The following is an 18,276-nucleotide window of genomic DNA, read 5'->3' as shown; positions in this document are numbered from 1 at the left end:
CCACATCAAACGTGAAAGGAGCCTTGATTTCCTTGATGGCACTCCAGAGAATTCCCAAGATCACTGTCTCAAGTCTAGAGGGATCCTGAGGTCACTGGAGCAACACGAAAGGGCTCCGTGGACCCCAAATCAACTCGAGATGAGAGCTTAGTCCCTGGCTTCGACTCAAGAGGAATACCAACTTTTCACAAGCACCTCAAGAGGAGGCTTCTCTCAGCTACAGGTATGTGAGAGGGACCCTGAGTTTGTGGCCTCAAGTGGAATGGACACCGAGATGCTCTGACTCGAAGTAAGGCCGGATATCCCAACAGTGAATTGAATGCAGACTCGTCTTGCATCTCCCAAGAGGAAGAGATGTCTGAATCCCCTGTGGAGACCACAGAGAAAGACCTAGTCCTCCGCCTCATCGCGACCGGAGGCCTCACATCCTTTGAAAACTCGAGAGGTCTGCGGAGATCAATGCTTCCAAAAGAGACGATGCCAGAATCTTCTTGAAAATGGATAGGAGTCCCAGGATCCCTGTGGCACGTGGAAAGGGACCCTGGGTCTCCCGCCTCACGTGGAGACGCGTCCCAATTGCTATGCCAAGACTCGAGGAGAATCCCGAGGTGTCCCTCGCCCCTAGGTAGGAGTCCTGACGTCGCTGAACAAACACGTGTCTGGAAGGGCCCTCCCCATCGTAACTCGAGAATATACCCCAGGTTCCGGCCGCAACTCGAGAAAAACCATGAAATTTCCCCCTCGCTGCGAGTTGAGGCCCGATTCCCCTGGACTGCATGCAGAGCAATTCCGTGTTCCACATCAAACGTGAAAGGAGCCTTGATTTCCTTGATGGCACTCCAGAGAAAACCCAAGATCACTGTCTCAAGTCTAGAGGGATCCTGAAGTCACTGGACCAACAGGAAAGGGCTTCGTGGACCCCAAATCAACTCGAGATGAGAGCTTAGACCCTGGCTTAGACTCAAGAGGAATACCAACTTTCCACAAGGCCCTCAAGAGGAGGTTTCTCTCAGCTACAGGTATATTTGAGGGACCCTGATTTTGTGGCCTCAAGTGGAATGGACACCGAGATGCTCTGACTCGAAGTAAGGCCGGATATCCCTGCAGTGAATTGAATGCAGGCTCGTCTTGCATCTCCCAAGACGAAGGGATGTCTGAATCCCCTTTGGAAACCACAGAGAAAGACCTAATTCTCCGCCTCATAGCGACCGGGGGCCTCACATCCTTTGAAAATTCGAGAGGACCGCGGAGATCAATGCTTCCAAAGGAGACGATGCCTGACTCCTCTTGAAAATGGATAGGAGTCCCAGGATCCCTGTGGCACGTGGAAAGGGACCCTGGGTCTCCCGCCTCACGTGGAGACGCTTCCCCATTGCCATGCCAAGACTCGAGGAGAATCCCGAGGTGTCCCTCGCACCTAGGCAGGAGTCCTGACGTCGCTGAACAAACACGTGTCTGGAAGGGCCCTCCCCGTCGTAACTCGAGAATATACACCAGGTCCGGCCGCAACTCGAGAAAAACCATGAGATTTCCCCCTTGCCGCGAGTTGAGGTCCGATTCCCCTGCACTGAATGCAGAGCAATTCCGTGTTCCACATCAAACGTGAAAGGAGCCTTGATTTCTTGATGGCACTCCAGAGAAAACCCAAGATCACTGTCTCAAGTCTAGAGGGATCCTGAGGTCACTGGAGCAACACGAAAGAGCTCCGTGGACCCCAAATCAACTCGAGATGAGAGCTTAGTCCCTGGCTTCGACTCAAGAGGAATACCAACTTTCCACAAGCACCTCAAGAGGAGGCTTCTCTCAGCAACAGGTATGTGAGAGGGACCCTGAGTTTTTGGCCTCAAGTGGAATGGACACCGAGATGCTCTGACTCAAAGTAAGGCCGGATATCCCTGCAGTGAATTGAATGCAGGCTCGTCTTGCATCTCCCAAGACGAAGGGATGTCTGAATCCCCTGTGGAGACCACAGAGAAAGACCTAGTCCTCTGCCTCAACGCGACCGGAGGCCTCACATCCTTTGAAAATTCGAGAGGTCTGGGGAGATCAATGCTTCCAAAGGAGACGATGCCTCACTCCTCTTGAAAATGGATAGGAGTCCCAGGATCCCTGTGGCACGTGGAAAGGGACACTGGGTCTCCCGCCTCACGTGGAGACGCGTCCCAATTGCCATGCCGAGACTCGAGGAGAATCCCGAGGTGTCCCTCGCATCTAGGCAGTAGTCCTGACGTCGCTGAACAAACACGTGTCTGGAAGGGCCCTCCCCGTCGTAACTCGAGAATATACCCCAGGTTCCGTCCGCAACTCGAGAAAAACCATGAGACTTCCCCCTCGCCGCGAGATGAGGCCCGATTCCCCTGCACTGCGTCCAGAGCAATTCTGTGTTCCACATCAAACGTGAAAGGAGCCTTGATTTCCTTGATGACACTCCAGAGAAAACCCAAGAACACTGTCTCAAGTCTAGAGGGATAATCAGGTCACTGGAACAACACGAAAGGGCTCCGTGGACCCCAAATCAACTCGAGATGAGAGCTTAGTCCCTGGCTTCGACTCAAGAGGAATACCAACTTTCCACAAGCACCTGAAGAGGAGGCTTCTCTCAGCTATGGGTATGTGAGAGGGACACTGAGTTTGTGGCCTCAAGTGGAATGGACACCGAGATGCTCTGACTCGAAGTAAGGCCGGATATCCCTGCAGTGAATTGAATGCAGGCTCGTCTTGCATCTCCCAAGACGAAGGGATGTCTGAATCCCCTGTGGAGACCACAGAGAAAGACCTAGTCCTCCGCCTCAACGCGACCGGAGGCGTCACATCCTTTGAAAACTCGAGAGGTCCACGGAGATCAATGCTTCCAAAGGAGACGATGCCTGACTCCTCTTGAAAATGGATAGGAGTCCCAGGATCCCTGTGGCACGTGGAAAGGGACCCTGGGTCTCCCGCCTCACGTGGAGACGCGTCCCAATTGCCATGCCAAGACTCGAGGAGAATCCCGAGGTGTCCCTTGCACCTAGGCAGGAGTCCTGACGTCGCTGAACAAACACGTGTCTGGAAGGGCCCTCCCCGTCGTAACTCGAGAATATACCCCAGGTTCCGGCCGCAACTCGAGAAAAACCATGAGACTTCCCCCTCGCCGCTGGATGAGGCCCGATTCCCCTGCACTGCGTGCAGAGCAATTCCGTGTTCCACATCAAACGTGAAAGGAGCCTTGATTTCCTTGATGGCACTCCAGAGAAAACCCAAGATCACTGTCTCAAGTCTAGAGGGATCCTGAGGTCACTGGAGCAACACGAAAGGGCTCCGTGGACACCAAATCAACTCGAGATGAGAGCTGAGTCCCTGGCTTCGTCTCAAGAGGAATACCAACTTTCCACAAGCACCTCAAGAGGAGGCTACTCTCAGCTAATGGTATGTGAGAAGGACCCTGAGTTTGTCGCCTCAAGTGGAATGGACACCGAGATGCTCTGACTCGAAGTAAGGCCAGATATCCCTGCAGTGATTTGAATGCAGGCTCGTCTTGCATCTCCCAAGACGAAGGGTTGTCTGAATCCCCTGTGGAGACCACAGAGAAAGACCTAGTCCTCCACCTCAACGCAACCGGAGGCCTCATATCCTTTGAAAACTCGAGAGGACCACGGAGATAAATACTTCCGAAGGAGACGATGCCTGAAGCCTCTTAAAAATGGATAGGAGTCCCAGGATTCCTGTGGCACGTGGAAAGGGACACTGGGTCTCCCGCCTCACGTGGAGACGCGTCCCCATTGCCATGCCAAGACTCGAGGAGCATCCCGAGGTGTCCCTAGCACCTAGGCAGGTTTCCTGACGTCGCTGAACAAACACGTGTCTGGAAGGGCCCTCCTCGTCGTAACTCGAGAATATACCCCAGGTTCCGGCCGCAACTCGAGAAAAACCATGAGACTTCCCCCTCGCCGCTGGATGAGGCCTGATTCCCCTGCACTGCGTGGAGAGCAATTCCGAGTTCCACATCAAACGTGAAAGGAGCCTTGATTTCCTTGATGGCACTCCAGAGAAAACCCAAGATCACTGTCTCAAGTCTAGAGGGATCCTGAGGTCATTGGAGGAACACGAAAGTTCTCCGTGGACCCCAAATCAACTCGAGATGAGAGCTTAGTCCCTGGCTTCGACTCAAGAGGAATATCAACTTTCCACAAGCACCTCAAGAGGAGGCTTCTCTCAGCTACAGGTATGTGAGAGGGACCCTGAGTTTGTGGCATCAAGTGAAATGGACACCGAAATGCTCTGACTCGAAGTAAGGCCGGATATCCCTGTAGTGAATTGAATGCAGTCTCGTCTTGCATCTCCAAAGACGAAGGGATGTCTGAATCCGCTATGGAGACCACAGAGAAAGACCTAGTCCTCCGCCTCATCGCGACCGGAGGCCTCACATCCTTTGAAAACTCGAGACGTCCGCGGAGATCAATGCTTCCAAAGGAGACGACTCCTGACTCCTCTTGAAAATGGATAGGAATCCCAGGATCCTTGTGGCACGTGGAAAGGGACACTGGGACTCCCGCCTCACGTGGGGACGCGTCCAAATTGCCATGCCAATACTCGAGGAGAATCCCGAGGTGTCCCTCGCACCTAGGCAGGAGTCCTCACGTCGCTGAACAAACCTGTGTCTGGAAGGGCCCTCCCCGTCCTAACTCGAGAATATACCCCAGGTTCCGGCTGCAACTCGAGAAAAACCATGAGACTTCCCCCTCGCCCCTGGATGAGGCCCGATTCCCCTGCACTGCGTGCAGAGCAATTCCGTGTTCCACATCAAACGTGAAAGGAGCCTTGATTTCCTTGATGGCACTCCAGAGAAAACCCAAGATCACTGTCTCAAGTCTAGAGGGATCCTGAGGTCACTGTAGCAACACGAAAGGGCTATGTGGACCCCAAATCAACTCGAGATGAGAGATTAGTCCCTGGCTTCAACTCAAGAGGAATACGAACTTTCCACACGCACCACAGGAGGAGGCTTCTCTCAGCTACAGGTATTTTAGAGGGACCCTGAGTTTGTGGCCTCAAGTGGAATGGACACCAAGATGCTCTGACTCGAATTAAGGCCGGATATCCCTGCAGTGAATTGAATGCAGGCTCGTCTTGCATCTCCCAAGACGAAGGGATGTCTGAATCCCCTGTGGAGACCACAGAGAAAGACCTAGTCCTCCGCCTCATCGTGACCGGAGGCCTCACATCCGTTGAAAACTCGAGAGGTCTGCAGAGATCAATGCTTCCAAAGGTGACGATGCCTGACTCCACTTGAAAATGGATAGGAGTCCCAGGATCACTGTGGCACGTGGAAAGGGACACTAGGTCTCCCGCCTCACGTGGAGACGCGTCCCAATTGCCATGCCAAGACTCGAGGAGAATCCCGAGGTGTCCCTCGCACCTAGGCAGGAGTCCTGACGTCGCTGAACAAACACGTGTCTGGAAGGGCTCTCCCCGTCCTAACTCGAGAATATACCCCAGGTTCCGGCTGCAACTCGAGAAAAACCATGAGACTTCCCCCTCGCCCCTGGATGAGGCCCGATTCCCCTGCACTGCGTGCAGAGCAATTCCGTGTTCCACATCAAACGTGAAAGGAGCCTTGATTTCCTTGATGGCACTCCAGAGAAAACCCAAGATCACTGTCTCAAGTCTAGAGGGATCCTGAGGTCACTGGAGCAACACGAAAGGGCTCCGTGGACACCAAATCAACTCGAGATGAGAGCTTAGTCCCTGGCTTCGACTCAAGAGGAATACCAACTTTCCACAAGCACCTCAAGAGGAGGCTACTCTCAGCTAATGGTATGTGAGAGGGACCCTGAGTTTGTCGCCTCAAGTGGAATGGACACCGAGATGCTCTGACTCGAAGTAAGGCCAGATATCCCTGCAGTGATTTGAATGCAGGCTCGTCTTGCATCTCCCAAGACGAAGGGTTGTCTGAATCCCCTGTGGAGACCACAGAGAAAGACCTAGTCCTCCACCTCAACGCAACCGGAGGCCTCATATCCTTTGAAAACTCGAGAGGACCACGGAGATAAATACTTCCGAAGGAGACGATGCCTGAAGCCTCTTAAAAATGGATAGGAGTCCCAGGATCCCTGTGGCACGTGGAAAGGGATCCTGGGTCTCCCGCCTCACGTGGAGACGCGTCCCCATTGCCATGCCAAGACTCGAGGAGCATCCCGAGGTGTCCCTCGCACCTAGGCAGGTTTCCTGACGTCGCTGAACAAACACGTGTCTGGAAGGGCCCTCCTCGTCGTAACTCGAGAATATACCCCAGGTTCCAGCCGCAACTCGAGAAAAACCATGAGACTTCCCCCTCGCCGCTGGATGAGGCCTGATTCCCCTGCACTGCGTGGAGAGCAATTCCGAGTTCCACATCAAACGTGAAAGGAGCCTTGATTTCCTTGATGGCACTCCAGAGAAAACCCAAGATCACTGTCTCAAGTCTAGAGGGATCCTGAGGTCATTGGAGGAACACGAAAGTTCTCCGTGGACCCCAAATCAACTCGAGATGAGAGCTTAGTCCCTGGCTTCGACTCAAGAGGAATACCAACTTTCCACAAGCACCTCAAGAGGAGGCTTCTCTCAGCTACAGGTATGTGAGAGGGACCCTGAGTTTGTGGCATCAAGTGAAATGGACACCGAAATGCTCTGACTCCAAGTAAGGCCGGATATCCCTGTAGTGAATTGAATGCAGACTCGTCTTGCATCTCCAAAGACGAAGGGATGTCTGAATCCGCTATGGAGACCACAGAGAAAGACCTAGTCCTCCGCCTCATCGCGACCGGAGGCCTCACATCCTTTGAAAACTCGAGACGTCCGCGGAGATCAATGCTTCCAAAGGAGACGACTCCTGACTCCTCTTGAAAATGGATAGGAATCCCAGGATCCTTGTGGCACGTGGAAAGGGACACTGGGACTCCCGCCTCACGTGGGGACGCGTCCAAATTGCCATGCCAATACTCGAGGAGAATCCCGAGGTGTCCCTCGCACCTAGGCAGGAGTCCTCACGTCGCTGAACAAACCTGTGTCTGGAAGGGCCCTCCCCGTCCTAACTCGAGAATATACCCCAGGTTCCGGCCGCAACTCGAGAAAAACCATGAGACTTCCCCCTCGCCCCTGGATGAGGCCCGATTCCCCTGCACTGCGTGCAGAGCAATTCCGTGTTCCACATCAAACGTGAAAGGAGCCTTGATTTCCTTGATGGCACTCCAGAGAAAACCCAAGATCACTGTCTCAAGTCTAGAGGGATCCTGAGGTCACTGTAGCAACACGAAAGCGCTATGTGGACCAAAAATCAACTCGAGATGAGAGATTAGTCCCTGGCTTCAACTCAAGAGGAATACGAACTTTCCACACGCACCACAAGAGGAGGCTTCTCTCAGCTACAGGTATTTTAGAGGGACCCTGAGTTTGTGGCCTCAAGTGGAATGGACACCAAGATGCTCTGACTCGAATTAAGGCCGGATATCCCTGCAGTGAATTGAATGCAGGCTCGTCTTGCATCTCCCAAGACGAAGGGATGTCTGAATCCCCTGTGGAGACCACAGAGAAAGACCTAGTCCTCCGCCTCATCGTGACCGGAGGCCTCACATCCGTTGAAAACTCGAGAGGTCTGCAGAGATCAATGCTTCCAAAGGTGACGATGCCTGACTCCACTTGAAAATGGATGGGAGTCCCAGGATCACTGTGGCACGTGGAAAGGGACACTAGGTCTCCCGCCTCACGTGGAGACGCGTCCCAATTGCCATGCCAAGACTCGAGGAGAATCCCGAGGTGTCCCTCGCACCTAGGCAGGAGTCCTGACGTCGCTGAACAAACACGTGTCTGGAAGGGCTCTCCCCGTCCTAACTCGAGAATATACCCCAGGTTCCGGCCGCAACTCGAGAAAAACCATGAGACTTCCCCATCGCCGCGAGATGAGGCCCGATTCCCCTGCCCTGCGTGCAGAGCAATTCCGTATTCCACATCAAAAATGAAAGGAGCCTTGATTTCCTTGATGGCACTCCAGAGAAAACCCAAGATCACTGTCTCAAGTCTAGAGGGATCCTGAGGTCACTGGAGCAACACGAAAGGGCTCCGTGGACCCCAAATCAACTCGAGATGAGAGCTTAGTCCCTTGCTTCAAATCGAGAGGAATACCAGCTTTCCACAAGCACCTCAAGAGGAGGCTACTCTCAGCTAATGGTATGTGAGAGGGACCCTGAGATTGTCGCCTCAAGTGGAATGGACACCGAGATGCTCTGACTCGAAGTAAGGCCGGATATCCCTGCAGTGAATTGAATGCAGGCTCGTCTTGCATCTCCGAAGACGAAAGGATGTCTGAATCTCCTGTGCAGAACACAGAGAAAGACCTAGTCCTCCGCCTCTATGCGACCGGAGGCCTCACATCCTTGGAAAACTCGAGAGGTCCACGGAGATCAATGCTTCCAAAGGAGACGATGCCTGACTCCTCTTGAAAATGGATAGGAGTCCCAGGATCCCTGTGGCACGTGGAAAGGGACCCTGGGTCTCCCGCCTCACGTGGAGACGCGTCCCAATTGCCATGCCAAGACTCGAGGAGAATCCCGAGGTGTCCCTCGCACCTAGGCAGGAGTCCTGACGTCGCTGAACAAACACGTGTCTGGAAGGGCCCTCCCCCTCGTAACTCGAGAATATACCCCAGGTTCCGGCCGCAACTCGAGAAAAACCATGAGACTTCCCCCTCGCCGCGAGATGAGGCCCGATTCCCCTGGGCTGCGTGCAGAGGAATTCCGTGTTCCACTTCAAACGTGAAAGGAGCCTTGATTTCCTTGATGGCACTCCAGAGAAAACCCAAGATCACTGTCTCAAGTCTAGAGGGATCCTGAGGTCACCGGAGCAACACGAAAGGGCTCCGTGGACCCCAAATCAACTCGAGATGAGAGATTAGTCCCTGGGTTCGACTCAAGAGGAATACGAACTTTCCACAAGCCCCTCAAGAGGAGGCTTCTCTCAGCTACAGGTATGTGAGAGGGACCCTGAGTTTGTGGCCTCAAGTGGAATGGACACCGAGATGCTCTGACTCAAAGTAATGCCGGATATCCCTGCAGTGAATTGAATGCAGGCTCCTCTTGCATCTCCCAAGGCGAAGGGATGTCTGAATCCCCTGTGCAGAACACAGAGAAAGACCTAGTCCTCCGCCTCAACGCGACCGGAGGCCTCACATCCTTTGAAAACTCGAGAGGTCTGCAGAGATCAATGCTTCCAAAGGAGACGATGCCTGACTCCTCTTGAAAATGGATAGGAGTCCCAGGATCACTGTGGCACGTGGAAAGGGACCCTGGGTCTCCCGCCTCACGTGGAGACGCGTCCCAATTGCCATGCCAAGACTCGAAGAGAATCCCGAGTTGTCCCTCGCACCTAGGCAGGAGTCATCACGTCGCTGAACAAACACGTGTCTGGAAGGGCCCTCACTGTCGTAACTCGAGAATATACCCCAGGATCCGGCCACAACTCGACAAAAACCATGAGACTTCCCCCTCGCCGCGAGATGAAGCCCATGTCCCCTGCAATGCGTGCAGAGCAATTCCGTGTTCCACATCAAACGTGAAGGGAGCCTTGATTTCCTTGATGGCACTCCAGAGAAAACCCAGGATCACTGTCGCAAGTCTAGAGAGATCCTGAGGTCACTGTAGCAACATGAAAGGTCTCCGTGGACCCCAAATCAACTCGAGATGAGAGCTTAGTCACTGGCTTCGACTCAAGAGGAATACCAACTTTCCACAAGCACTTCACGAGGAGGCTTCTCTCAGCTACAGGTATGTGAGAGGGACCCTGAGTTTGTGGCCTCAAGCGGAATGGACACTGAGATGCTCTGACTCAAAGTAAGCCCGGATATCCCTGCAGTGAATTGAATGCAGGCTCGTCTTGCATCTCCCAAGACGAAGGGATGTCTGAATCCCCTGTGGAGACCACAGAGAAAGACCTAGTTTCCGCCTCTTTGCGACCGGAGGCCTCACATCCATTGAAAACTCGAGAGGTCCGCGGAGATCAATGCTTTCAAAGGAGACGATGCCTGACTCCTCTTGAAAATGGATAGGAGTCCCAGGATCCCTGTGGCACGTGGAAAGGGACCCTGGGTCTCCCGCCTCACGTGGAGACGCGTCCCAATTGCCATGCCAAGACTCGAGGAGAATCCCGAGGTGTCCCTTGCACCTAGGCAGGAGTCCTGACGTCGCTGAACAAACACGTGTCTGGAAGGGCCCTCCCCGTCGTAACTCGAGAATATACCCCAGGTTCCGGCCGCAACTCGAGAAAAACCATGAGACTTCCACCTCGCCGCTGGATGAGGCCCGATTCCCCTCACTGCGTGCAGAGAAATTCCGTGTTCCACATCAAACGTGAAAGGAGCCTTGATTTCCTTGATGGCACTCCAGAGAAAACCCAAGATCACTGTCTCAAGTCTAGAGGGATCCTGAGGTCACTGGAGCAACACGAAAGGGCTCCGTGGACACCAAATCAACTCGAGATGAGAGCTTAGTCCCTGGCTTCGACTCAAGAGGAATACCAACTTTCCACAAGCACCTCAAGAGGAGGCTACTCTCAGCTAATGGTATGTGAGAGGGACCCTGAGTTTGTCGCCTCAAGTGGAATGGACACCGAGATGCTCTGACTCGAAGTAAGGCCAGATATCCCTGCAGTGATTTGAATGCAGGCTCGTCTTGCATCTCCCAAGACGAAGGGTTGTCTGAATCCCCTGTGGAGACCACAGAGAAAGACCTAGTCCTCCGCGTCATCGTGACCGGAGGCCTCACATCCGTTGAAAACTCGAGAGGTCTGCAGAGATCAATGCTTCCAAAGGTGACGATGCCTGACTCCACTTGAAAATGGATAGGAGTCCCAGGATCACTGTGGCACGTGGAAAGGGACACTAGGTCTCCCGCCTCACGTGGAGACGCGTCCCAATTGCCATGCCACGACTCGAGGAGAATCCCGAGGTGTCCCTCGCACCTAGGCAGGAGTCCTGACGTCGCTGAACAAACACGTGTCTGGAAGGGCTCTCCCCGTCGTAACTCGAGAATATACCCCAGGTTCCGGCCGCAACTCGAGAAAAACCATGAGACTTCCCCATCGCCGCGAGATGAGGCCCGATTCCCCTGCCCTGCGTGCAGAGCAATTCCGTATTCCACATCAAAAATGAAAGGAGCCTTGATTTCCTTGATGGCACTCCAGAGAAAACCCAAGATCACTGTCTCAAGTCTAGAGGGATCCTGAGGTCACTGGAGCAACACGAAAGGGCTCCGTGGACCCGAAATCAACTCGAGATGAGAGCTTAGTCCCTTGCTTCAAATCGAGAGGAATACCAACTTTCCACAAGCACCTCAAGAGGAGGCTACTCTCAGCTAATGGTATGTGAGAGGGACCCTGAGTTTGTCGCCTCAAGTGGAATGGACACCGAGATGCTCTGACTCGAAGTAAGGCCGGATATCCCTGCAGTGAATTGAATGCAGGCTCGTCTTGCATCTCCCAAGACGAAAGGATGTCTGAATCCCCTGTGGAGACCACAGAGAAAGACATAGTCCTCCGCCTCATCGCGACTGGAGGCCTCACATCCTTTGAAAACTCTAGAGGTCCGCAGAGATCAATGCTTACAAAGGAGACGATGCCTGACGCCTCTTGAAAATGGATAGGAGTCCCAGGATCCCTGTGGCACGTGGAAAGGGACCCTGGGTCTCCCGCCTCACGTGGAGACACGTCCCAATTGCCATGCAAAGACTCGAGGAGAATCCCGAGGTGTCCCTCGCACCTAGGCAGGAGTCCTGACGTCGCTGAACAAACACGTGTCTGGAAGGGCCCTCCCCCTCGTAACTCGAGAATATACCCCAGGTTCCGGCCGCAACTCGAGAAAAACCATGAGACTTCCCCCTCGCCGCGAGATGAGGCCCGATTCCCCTGGGCTGCGTGCAGAGGAATTCCGTGTTCCACTTCAAACGTGAAAGGAGCCTTGATTTCCTTGATGGCACTCCAGAGAAAACCCAAGATCACTGTCTCAAGTCTAGAGGGATCCTGAGGTCAACGGAGCAACACGAAAGGGCTCCGTGGACCCCAAATCAACTCGAGATGAGAGATTAGTCCCTGGGTTCGACTCAAGAGGAATACCAACTTTCCACAAGCCCCTCAAGAAGAGGCTTCTCTCAGCTACAGGTATGTGAGAGGGACCCTGAGTTTGTGGCCTCAATTGTAATGGACACCGAGATGCTCTGACATGAAGTAAGGCCGGATATCCCTGCAGTGAATTGAATGCAGGCTCATCTTCCGTCTCCCAAGACGAAGGGATGTCTGAATCCCCTGTGCAGAACACAGAGAAAGACCTAGTCCTCCGCCTCAACCCGACCGGAGGCCTCACATCCTTTGAAAACTCGAGAGGTCTGCAGAGATCAATGCTTCCAAAGGAGACGATGCCTGACTCCTCTTGAAAATGGATAGGAGTCCCAGCATCACTGTGGCACGTGGAAAGGGACCCTGGGTCTCCCGCCTCACGTGGAGACGCGTCCCAATTGCCATGCCAAGACTCCAGGAGAATCCCGAGGTATCCCTCGCACCTAGGCAGCAGTCCGGATGTCGCTGAACAAACACGTGTCTGGAAGGGCCCTCCCCATCGTTACTCGAGAATATACCCCAGGTTTCGGCCGCAATTCGAGAAAAACCATGAGATTTCCCCCTCGCCGCGAGTTGAGGCCCGATTCCCCTGCACTGCGTGCAGAGCAATTCCGTGTTCCACATCAAACGTGAAAGGAGCCTTGATTTCCTTGATGGCACTCCAGAGAAAACCCAAGATCACTGTCTCAAGTCTAGAGGGATCCTGAGCTCACTGGAGCAACATGAAAGGTCTCCGTATAACCCAAATCAACTCGAGATGAGAGCTTAGTCCCTGGCTTCGACTCAAGAGGAATACCAACTTTCCACAAGCACCTCAAGAGGAGGCTTCTCACAGCTACCGGTATGTGAGAGGGACTCTGAGTTTGTGGCCTCAAGTGCAATGGACACCGAGATGCTCTGACTCGAAGTAAGGCCGGATATCCCTGCAGTGAATTGAATGCAAGCTCGTCTTGCATCTCCCAAGACGAAGGGATGACTGAATCCCCTGTGGAGACCACAGAGAAAGACCTAGTCCTCCGCCTCATCGTGACCGGAGGCCTCACATCCTTTGAAAACTCGAGAGGTCTGCAGAGATAAATGCTTCCAACGGAGACGATGCCTGACTCCTCTTGAAAATGGATAGGAGTCCCAGGATCACTGTGGCACGTGGAAAGGGACACTGGGTCTCCCGCCTCACGTGGAGACGCGTCCCAATTGCCATGCCAAGACTCCAGGAGAATCCCGAGGTGTTCCTCGCACCTAGGCAGGAGTCCTGATGTCGCTGAACAAACACGTGTCTGGAAGGGCCCTCCCCGTCGTAACTCGAGAATATACCCCAGGTTCCGGCCGCAACTCGAGAAAAACCATGAGACTTCCCCATCGCCGCGAGATGAGGCCCGATTCCCCTGCCCTGCGTGCAGAGCAATTCCGTATTCCCCATCAAAAATGAAAGGAGCCTTGATTTCCTTGATGGCACTCCAGAGAAAACCCAAGATCACTGTCTCAAGTCTAGAGGGATCCTGAGGTCACTGGAGCAACACGAAAGGGCTCCGTGGACCCCAAATCAACTCGAGATGAGAGCTTAGTCCCTGGCTTAGAATCAAGAGGAATACCAACTTTCCACAAGCACCTCAAGAGGAGGCTTCTCTCAGCTACAGGTATGTCAGAGGGACCCTGAGTTTGTGGCCTCAAGTGGAATGGACACCGAGATGCTCTGACTCGAAGTAAGGCCGGATATCCCTGCAGTGTATTGAATGCAGGCTCGTCTTGCATCTCCCAAGACGAAGGGTTGTCTGAATCCCCTGTGGAGACCACAGAGAAAGACCTAGTCCTCCGCCTCAACGCGACCGGAGGCCTCACATCCTTTGAAAACTCGAGAGGTCCGCGGAGATCAATACTTCCAAAGGAGACGATGCCTGACTCCTCTTGAAAATGGATAGGAGTCCCAGGATCCCTGTGGCACGTGGAAAGGGACCCTGGGTCTCCGGCCTCTCGTGGAAACGCGTCCCAATTGCCATGCCAAGACTCGAGGAGAATCCCGAGGTGTCCCTCGCACCTAGGCAGGAGTCCTGACATCGCTGAACAAACACGTGTCTGGAAGGGCCCTCCCCGTCGTAACTCGAGAATATACCCCAGGTTCCGGCCGCAATTCGAGAAAAACCATGAGATTTCCCCCTCGCCGCGAGTTGAGGCCCGATTCCCCTGCACTGCGTGCAGAGCAATTCCGTGTTCCACATCAAACGTGAAAGGAGCCTTGATTTCCTTGATGGCACTCCAGAGAAAACCCAAGATCACTGTCTCAAGTCTAGAGGGATCCTGAGCTCACTGGAGCAACATGAAAGGGCTCCGTATAACCCAAATCAACTCGAGATGAGAGCTTAGTCCCTGGCTTCGACTCAAGAGGAATACCAACTTTCCACAAGCACCTCAAGAGGAGGCTTCTCACAGCTACAGGTATGTGAGAGGGACTCTGAGTTTGTGGCCTCAAGTGCAATGGACACCGAGATGCTCTGACTCGAAGTAAGGCCGGATATCCCTGCATTGAATTGAATGCAGGCTCGTCTTGCATCTCCCAAGACGAAGGGATGTCTGAATCCCCTGTGGAGACCACAGAGAAAGACCTAGTCCTCCGCCTCATCGTGACCGGAGGCCTCACATCCTTTGAAAACTCGAGAGGTCTGCAAAGATCAATGCTTCCAAAGGAGACGATGCCTGACTCCTCTTGAAAATGGATAGGAGTCCCAGGATCACTGTGGCACGTGGAAAGGGACACTGGGTCTCCCGCCTCACGTGGAGACGCGTCCCAATTGCCATGCCAAGACTCGAGGAGAATCCCGAGGTGTTCCTCGCACCTAGGCAGGAGTCCTGATGTCGCTGAACAAACACGTGTCTGGAAGGGCCCTCCCCGTCGTAACTCGAGAATATACCCCAGGTTCCGGCCGCAACTCGAGAAAAACCATGAGACTTCCCCATCGCCGCGAGATGAGGCCCGATTCCCCTGCCCTGCGTGCAGAGCAATTCCGTATTCCCCATCAAAAATGAAAGGAGCCTTGATTTCCTTGATGGCACTCCAGAGAAAACCCAAGATCACTGTCTCAAGTCTAGAGGGATCCTGAGGTCACTGGAGCAACACGAAAGGGCTCCGTGGACCCCAAATCAACTCGAGATGAGAGCTTAGTCCCTGGCTTAGAATCAAGAGGAATACCAACTTTCCACAAGCACCTCAAGAGGAGGCTTCTCTCAGCTACAGGTATGTCAGAGGGACCCTGAGTTTGTGGCCTCAAGTGGAATGGACACCGAGATGCTCTGACTCGAAGTAAGGCCGGATATCCCTGCAGTGAATTGAATGCAGGCTCGTCTTGCATCTCCCAAGACGAAGGGGTGTCTGAATCCCCTGTGGAGACCACAGAGAAAGACCTAGTCCTCCGCCTCATAGCGACCGGGGGCCTCACATCCTTTGAAAACTGGAGAGGTCTGCAGAGATCAATGCTTCCAAAGGAGACGATGCCTGACTCCTCTTGAAAATGGATAGGAGTCCCAGGATCACTGTGGCACGTGGAAAGGGACCCTGGGTCTCCGGCCTCTCGTGGAGACGCATCCCAATTGCCATGCCAAGACTCGAGGAGAATCCCGAGGTGTCTCTCGCACCTAGGCAGGAGTCCTGACATCGCTGAACAAACACGTGTCTGGAAGGGCCCTCCCCGTCGTAACTCGAGAATATACCCCAGGTTCCGGCCGCAATTCGAGAAAAACCATGAGATTTCTTCCTCGCCGCGAGTTGAGGCCCGATTCCCCTGCACTGCGTGCAGAGCAATTCCGTGTTCCACATCAAACGTGAAAGGAGCCTTGATTTCCTTGATGGCACTCCAGAGAAAACCCAAGATCACTGTCTCAAGTCTAGAGGGATCCTGAGGTCACTGGAGCAACATGAAAGGGCTCCGTATAACCCAAATCAACTCATGATGAGAGCTTAGTCCCTGGCTTCGACTCAAGAGTAACACCAACTTTCCACAAGCACCTCAAGAGGAGTCTTCTCTCAGCTACAGGTATGTGAGAGGGACCCTGAGATTGTGGCCTCAAGTGCAATGGACTCCGAGATGCTCTGACTCGAAGTAAGGCCGGATATCCCTGCAGTGAATTGAATGCAGGCTCGTCTTGCATCTCCCAAGACGAAGGGATGTCTGAATCCCCTGTGCAGAACACAGAGAAAGACCTAGTCCTCCGCCTCAACGCGACCGGAGGCCTCACATCCTTTGAAAACTCGAGAGGTCTGCAGAGATCAATGCTTCCAAAGGAGACGATGCCTGACTCCTCTTGAAAATGGATAGGAGTCCCAGATCACTGTGGCACGTGGAAAGGGAACCTGGGTCTCCCCCCTCACGGGGAGACGCGTCCCAATTGCCATGCCAAGACTCGAGGAGAATCCCGAGGTGTCCCTCGCACCTAGGCAGGGTCCTGACGTCGCTGAACAAACACGTGTCTGAAAGGGACCTCCCCGTCGTAACTCGAGAATATACCCAAGGTTCCGGCCGCAACTCGAGAAAAACCATGAGATTTCCACCTCGCCGCGAGTTGAGGCCCGATTCCCCTGCACTGCGTGCAGAGCAATTCCGTGTTCCACATCAAACGTGAAAGGAGCCTTGATTTCCTTGATGGCACTCCAGAGAAAATCCAAGATCACTGTCTCAAGTCTAGAGGGATCCTGAGGTCACTGGAGCAACACGAAAGGGCTCCGTGGACCCCAAATCAACTCGAGATGAGAGCTTAGTCCCTCGCTTAGACTCAAGAGGAATACCAACTTTCCACAAGCACCTCAAGAGGAGGCTGCTCTCAGCTACAGGTATGTGAAAGGAACCCTGAGTTTGTGGCCTCAAGTGCAATGAACACCGAGATGCTCTGACTCGATGTAAGGCCGGATATCCCTGCAGTGAATTGAATGCAGGCTCGTCTTGCATCTCGCAAGACGAAGGGATGTCTGAATCCCCTGTGGAGACCACAGAGAAAGACCTAGTCCTCCGCCTCATCGTGACCGGAGGCCTCACATCCTTTGAAAACTTGAGAGGTCTGCAGAGATGAATGCTTCCAAAGGAGACGATGCCTGACTCCTCTTGAAAATGGATAGGAGTCCCAGGATCACTGTGGCACGTGGAAAGGGACACTTGGTCTCCCGCCTCACGTGGAGACGCGTCCCAATTGCCATGCCAAGACTCGAGGAGAATCCCGAGGTGTCCCTCGCACCTAGGCAGGAGTCCTGAGGTCGGTGAACAAACACGTGTCTGGAAGGGCCCTCTCCGTCGTAACTCGAGAATATAGCCCCGGTTCCGGCCGCAACTCGAGAAAAACCATGAGACTTCCCCCTCGCCGCGAGATGAGGCCCGATTCCACTGCACTGCGTGCAGAGCAATTCCGTATTCCACATCAAAAATGAAAGGAGCCTTGATTTCCTTGATGGCACTCCAGAGAAAACCCAAGATCACTGTTTCAAGTCTAGAGGGATCCTGAGGTCACTGGAGCAACAGGAAAGGGCTCCGTGGACCCCAAATCAACTCGAGAGGAGACCTTAGTCCCTGGCTTCCACTCAAGAGGAATACCAACTTTCCACAATCACCTCAAGAGGAGGCTTCTCTCAGCTACAGGTATGTGAGTGGGCCCCTGAGTTTGTGGCCTCAAGTGGAATGGACACCGAGATGCTCTGACTCGAAGTAAGGCCGGATATCCCTGCAGTGAATTGAATGCAGGCTCGTCTTGCATCTCCCAAGACGAAGGGATGTCTGAATCCCCTGTGGAGACCACAGAGAAAGACCGAGTTCACCGCCTCATCGCGACCGGAGGCCTCACATCCTTTGAAAACTCGAGAGGTCCGTGGAGATCAATGCTTCCAAAGGAGACGATGCCTGACTCCTCTTGAAAATGGATAGGAGTCCCAGGATCCCTGTGGCACGTGGAACGGGACCCTGGGTCTCCCGCCTCACGTGGAGACGCGTCCAAATTGCCATGCCAAGACTCGAGGAGAATCCCGAGGTGTCCCTCGCACCAAGGCAGGAGTCCTCACGTCGCTGAACAAACCTGTGTCTGGAAGGGCCCTCCCCGTCGTAACTCGAGAATATACCCCAGGTTCCGGCCGCAACTCGAGAAAAACCATGAGACTTCCCCCTCGCCGCTGGATGAGGCTCGATTCCCCTG

This window comes from Dama dama, chromosome 17 (genome assembly GCF_033118175.1).
Source record: "Dama dama isolate Ldn47 chromosome 17, ASM3311817v1, whole genome shotgun sequence".
Classification (NCBI taxonomy): domain Eukaryota; kingdom Metazoa; phylum Chordata; class Mammalia; order Artiodactyla; family Cervidae; genus Dama; species Dama dama.
The sequence above is the reverse complement of the archived record's forward strand: the minus strand, read 5'-3'. Positions refer to the sequence as shown.